The following is a 6,000-nucleotide window of genomic DNA, read 5'->3' as shown; positions in this document are numbered from 1 at the left end:
AGTGCCTAGCATTAATAATCCAGAGTGTCAATCCCCTTTGCCAGAAGAATTTAGCAATTGACACTAAATAGGGGCAATGGACAACATTCCTCCAGAAGGCTAGCTCCGATTCCCATAAGTCTGCTTCTGCTGTTGAATTCTGTGGGGAGAGCTGAATCTGAACCAGGGAAGCTAGCAAGAGGAAGCTGGGGCAAGTACTTGTGGCTGGTGCACTATGGTGTACATCAGTAGGCAGGAGCTGAGCAACTGAGGGTGTATCCTATGAATTGGAGCACCAGAGGAGTTTTAGGTTTGGAATGCGCTGATATCGTCCCATGCCTCATTTGCTGGCCAGCTCTGAACAAGGAGATTTTAGTCCCACACCAAGGTGCAGCTTGTATACATCACAGTTGCCTGCCTGGCTTTCCCAAGACCGAGGTTCGTAATTTTGGTCTAATTTTCATTTACGAGCGAACAGGTTATCAGAATATCTGTCTGGTTCATCTGCGGTTTGTTTGTCAAGACTTGAAACCGCTGTGTGTGACTTTCCGCATCATCAACAGATCTAGAAACATGCTATTGATAAAAGTTACTCAATAATCCCGAATCTGATCATGTTTTTCATAGCAAGAAGCCGCCCCGGTTTTAGATTGAGATTGTAACCTGGCAATTCAAGGCACTGAAAAAGAATTCAAAACTGGCTCCAATCAGCTGACCTGAATGGTCTCAAAATTTTGGTTGTCATTCTGAGCTTGCCGGTGTTGGAAAAGAGTCAGTAAAATAGCATTCATTCTGTGACCGCCACTTTCCAAATTTGGAAGCAAAGTGAAAGATATACCTCAGGCACATATCTGTATGTATCTCCATTTTACCTCTAAAAACAAGAGGAATTAGCACGAGCGGAATTACCACCCGTGCCAATGCCTCCAAAATCTCCTTGGAGTCATATTGGGCCTCATTCAGACTGTGCCAGCCCAAAAACAAGGGTGCCAGTAAGCTTACCGTTACTGTTGTTTCCGGATTGGCATATTACAGGTCTGTCTGCCGGAGCCGCCATGCCCGACAGGTCTGACCCTGCCGGGCACAGCGGCCACGGTAGTCAGACCCATCACAGGAACACCAGCACTGTTACCAATGGTGCCGGTGCTTCTGTGTCCCCAGCCCCATAGAGGCCCATGGCACGCTATGGGAATGGGGACCGTCATTTTACAGACGCCTGACATTTCGGGCCGCCAGGGTTGTAATCTCCTGCTAGCACCGGGAAGTTAGGAGGTGGTAAATATTTACGGTCTGGCGGCAACCCACCGGTAGCACCGGCACGGTTACCGCCGCACCCGTAATGAGCCCAATAGACTCCAAGAATTAAGACGCCGCCATGCCACCACCCGTAAGCAGGTGGATTTAGCTCAATTACAAGATGCAGCAACATAAGAGTTTTACAGTTGTTCCTCAGAAATGAGTGCCAAACTTGTAATGAGGACCATTGTATTATAGTAGTTTTATTTGTAAGTCAGTCCAATATATTGCACGAAAAGTGAGCTGGGGAAGGAATGTACAAGAACAAATCCATTGAGGATACAGCTTCTTTACAATTGGATGCCAAGGTACTGACTCTGTCATTCAAGAGGAGGGTAGTGTACACACAATGGGCCTCATTACGAGTTTTGAGGTAGCCATGCCCTTAATAAGGGCATGGGTGCCTCCAAACTCGGGTCAGGGTCCGTGGTCCCTGAATGGGGAAATACCGGGCCATACCGACTTTGGAGGGCCTGGTATTTCCCCATTTAGGGAAACCAGACCCGGACCATCCCCATTCCCATTTGAGCCCCCATGGCGGGCCCGTTGACAGCATGCTGGTCGCCTTGCGGGACCCGCAAAGGAAGTCTGGTCTGACCAGACGTCCAGAGCGGATCCCGCGAGGGAACCTAGTAATGAGGCGATATGGGGTTAACAGCGCAGGCACCTTTACCAGCGGCATTATCCCCTTACCGCCTCACTTGTAATGAGGCCCAATATGTCCAATGGGTACTGTAATACTACATGGAAATGTAGCAACACTCTAGAATTGCAGTGCCTTTGGTTTAATATGTGGGAAAAAGTAAAATAATAGTAAATAAGTCATGCATGAGCAGACAGGTAAAGCAAAGGATAAAGATTCCGAGTCAGCTCAAAAAGCATTTTCACACAAGTTCTGCCCTCTTCTGGTGACCCTTTTCCTGGGCACCCACGCCGAGTGCTGGAAGTGACCATGTCACATGACATCACCATCCAATGAGCATAAAAGACGCTGTGGCAACAAATCTAAGGAATGCCACTAAGCCCTGCACGTGCATCAGTGGCAGTAGGCAGACGGAGCAGAGATGGCTTTCCTTCTGCCTGCACCTCTCTCTGCCCCCCCAGGCATATCTGTGGCTCAATTTTCGAAGTACCTGGATAATTCATAAAGATGTGAAAATATTTGGCGCTTTGGATATTTCCTTCGTTTTGGAGGAAAAGTGGGGGCACAGAACGGATGCCCCATGTCCGCTGTGCATTCCCGCTCCACCTTCAAAAGCAGCTAGTTTTACACCCATATTACATTTTAATGCTGACATAAAATCAAAGAATTCCTATAGAATCTGCCTGGTTTTTTTAGAACTGCTAAAAGCAGGTGGACTCCATAGGAATCCATTTTAAATCAAGCCTGCCGTGTGGTCATGGCAGGCAGCATTTACACTTTTTGGAATACAAAATGCAGAAGAAGGTGTAAAGGCAATTTTGAAAGTTTTTACACTCTTTTTATGCACTGAGTTTTGCAAATGACTAAAAGTGTATGGGGGGACCTTGGTATTTTAATTTTGTTGCAACCTGTTACAGCAGAGAAGCTGCCAAGTCTCCAGGGACCATTTATATAAAATGATGTATGTGCAGTGTGTGCAGGCAGATGTTTGCCCCTGTGCAAATAACGGCACAAGAAGGTGCTGCAGATATTATGCACCACTGTATTTCTAATGTAATAAGTCCCAGGTTTTGCGGACGCATGTTAGCATTGCTGTTTGCTGCAGTGACACTTTGGCTGAACTATCGTTAAGGTTCATTGCATTTTCCGTAGGAAATCTGAAACTTTGCATCTAGATAATTGTTTAAATCATGGCGCAAAGCTCCCCATAAAATGGTGTCTAGAGGACAAACTGCTGACATGGTGCTGACCTGGAGACCGCTTTTTAATACTAGGTTCGGAACGAGACCATATAATTGTGTGATTGTGAGGAAACTATTGTATCTCTCTCTGTGCCTCAAATTGTAAATATTTGTACTGTAACGCATCCTACTCTTGAGGAATAATCTGAAGACCCCCTGTTACCCAATGCCGTTCTTGTAACCTCCTCGATGCTGACTGCAAAACACACCTTGCAAATGGCATTTATAATGGATTCCTAAGAAATCTGTCTGCTTTTAGCAGGTGCCAGTAACAGCTGGATTCCATAGGAATCCATTAATTTTGTAGCAGCATGAACATCTCCTTCTGGCGTAAAATAAGGTGGTTTTGCCGGAGGAGGTGAAAAAGTATATATCCCTTTCCGTATACCTCTCTGCCTGCAATACAGATCTAGCATCTCCCGGAGTGTAAGAGCCTTGATTAAAACATTGCCTTCTTTTTATGCTCAGTGGGGATCTAACATGAGGATGTGAGGATTGCACCAGCATACTTCATGCCATAGAGGATGCAGGCTTGGCTTCTGAGGCATCCGTCTGATAAAGCCTGGTGCTCCACCATCCAAATCACTCTCGCCAACAAAACAGACACGAAATGACTGCGAAAAAAACCACACCTCGCTGCCAAAATCCCTTTATCTGACGCACTGTGATCCCAGCCCCTCCCAAACATCTCCTTCCCCCACCATTCAGTTTCTCTCAAGTATCTCAAGCGACTGTACTGGAAACCATCAATCATTAAAACCTTCCAACTACAAGGCAGATACTTGCCTTGCTCACAAAGTCAAGTCATGTGCTACAACGTTGACTCCCATCATTACAGAATTTGTTAACGCCTCTTTCCCGTCCAATGTGGTCTCCACAGCATCAAAGCCGGGTTACCAGGTTACCCAGCTCCTCAAGACACCTTCATTTCACCCCACCTTTCCTACTAACTACCACCCCATCACCACTGTCCCTTTCCTGCTCAGAATACTGGACTGTTTGGCTTACCCCTAAGTCCAACCATTCGTAGACGATCACTACCTCCTAGGAGCAAGACAATCTAGCTTTCACCCTAAACACAGCCCTGAAACAGCCATGCTCGACCTCAAAATCAAACTACACATCAGCGACTCAGGTAACCTAGCCATTCTCCTCCTTCTTGACCTCTCTGGAGCATTTGACTTAGTGGACATGACACCCTATGCCAGCACCTCAGTTCGCATTTCCACTTCTTCCCTGAGGACACCACTTGGTTCAAATCCTTCCTAAGCAAACGCACTTCCACAGTTTTCATTAGAGACTCAGCAGCTGAACCCATCACAGTCCCTCTTGGTGTTCCCCAATCTCACTGACCCTTTACAGTACTTACACCAATCCACTATTTGACCTTCTTGACTCCATCAGTATTACCTACACCAATTTCGCAGATGACACCCAAGTCCTCATTCCAATTACAGGCAATCACACCAGTGATACTGTCACTATCAACAGGGTGTATAGCATCATCCAAAGCTGGATGGCTACCCACAATCCTTCTCTTAATGATGACAAAATGGAGCTACTTGTTGTGGCCTCCCCCTACCATCTCAAAAACCTTAACGCAGCCTACTCCTCCTTTTCCATTGATGGCACTGACATTCTTGTCCTGAAGCATGTCCAAACCCTGGGTGTCTATCTGGATGCAGACCTGTCCATGAGCAAGCACATCAACGCCATGGCCTCATCCTCGCCCTACACTGCTAAACTCATCTCCTTGAGCAGAACATTTCTTTCACCGAACAATTGCCTCATGCTTACAAGAGCTTTCATCCTTAGTAAACTAGACTATTGCAATGCACTCTGCATTGGCACCTCTGGAACAACCCTCTCCAAACTCCAACTATTTCAAAACAAAGCCCTTTGTGCAGCATTGAGCGTATGTCGTTCAGGCCACATCTCAGCAACGGTTTATAGTGATTTTTTCGACAGTCAAAGTTTCAAAATACAAATGTTTCGACAACAAAGCACCGAAAAACAAATGTCAAATGCATTTTTTTTTATGGAGGGGTCTCCCCAATCCCTGTTTTAAAAAAAAACAACACTTATTTTATTATACGCAACTACAAAGTAGTTTTTGTATTACAAAGTTTTGTGTTTCGAAACTTTTTTTTAAAATTATAACTGGATACCCTCAGCAACCGGGCCAGAGTTCCACTGGCTGTCCATCAAAGCCCATCAAAGCCTGCATTCAATTTAAAATGTTGTCCATTTCACACCGCTGTACCTACAAAGGGGCACCCATCTACCTCAATAACAGCATTGTGAGTTTCAGTGCCACAGAGCCCTCTCTTGGGAGCTCTCTATCAAACATCATCAGAGACAAGCACTCCTACCCAACCTTCAGAAAACGTGTGAAAACTTGGTTGTTTAACAAATATGATTAGTGTCTCAATTTCTATAACTACTGTTTTCCTGGCACTGTACAAACACTGTGATACCGCCTGGTCTGGGCATTACACAAATGCAATACATTATCTGAGGCGGATATTAGACTGGTGCTCCTGAGTGAGAAGAAGGGAAAGGTCCCTTGCCCTGATACAGTTCCGGTTGACCTCTATGTCGATGAACCAACGATATGGTTGCCATGTTTGCAAAACTCTTTATTTTTGTTTTATCCTCAGATTAAGTTCCCCAGTCCTGGACAAAGGCAATCATCGTGCCCATCTTCAAGAAGGGGAATCGGGATCTCCCGACAAATTACAGACCCATCTCCCTTGTTGATGCTGGGGGAAGATCTTTGCAAAAGCCATCCTGATGCATCTTGAGAATTGGATGCTCGAGGACGGGTTATTGAGCCACTTA

Source organism: Ambystoma mexicanum, chromosome 2p (genome assembly GCF_040938575.1).
Source record: "Ambystoma mexicanum isolate Mex_15411 chromosome 2p, UKY_AmexF1_1, whole genome shotgun sequence".
NCBI classification, from domain to species: Eukaryota; Metazoa; Chordata; class Amphibia; order Caudata; family Ambystomatidae; genus Ambystoma; species Ambystoma mexicanum.
Note: the sequence above shows the minus strand (reverse complement) of the source record.